Here is a 359-nt window from a genome sequence, read left to right as displayed (position 1 = left end):
TGGGACGCGGCTGGGCTGACGGGGACTGGGCCACCCGCCCGCGCCCCCCTCAAAGGCCCCCTCCCGCCCGCGAAGCCTCCCGAAAGCCGGAGCGCGGATTGCAGGAGATTTTATTTCCCTTTGTGCGGGTGGCTGGGGCCGGATCGAGCCGGCTGACCGAAGGGACCTTGGGATGAGGGCGACCCCCAGCTCCCCAGGACACGGAGCAGTGCAACAAAGGGTGCGCCCTGCCCGGGACCCCGTCCCCAACGCACAACTTTGCCTGCGCCCCGGGGGGACCGGCGAGCGACCCTGAGATCCCAGCGCCCCGCTCCGCCTGGGAGAGGTGGGGGGACAGCGACCTCAGACCCAGCCGGGGA

This window comes from Fukomys damarensis, unplaced genomic scaffold, assembly GCF_012274545.1.
Source record: "Fukomys damarensis isolate Sample0158 unplaced genomic scaffold, DMR_v1.0_HiC HiC_scaffold_37, whole genome shotgun sequence".
NCBI lineage: Eukaryota > Metazoa > Chordata > Mammalia > Rodentia > Bathyergidae > Fukomys > Fukomys damarensis.
Note: the sequence above shows the minus strand (reverse complement) of the source record.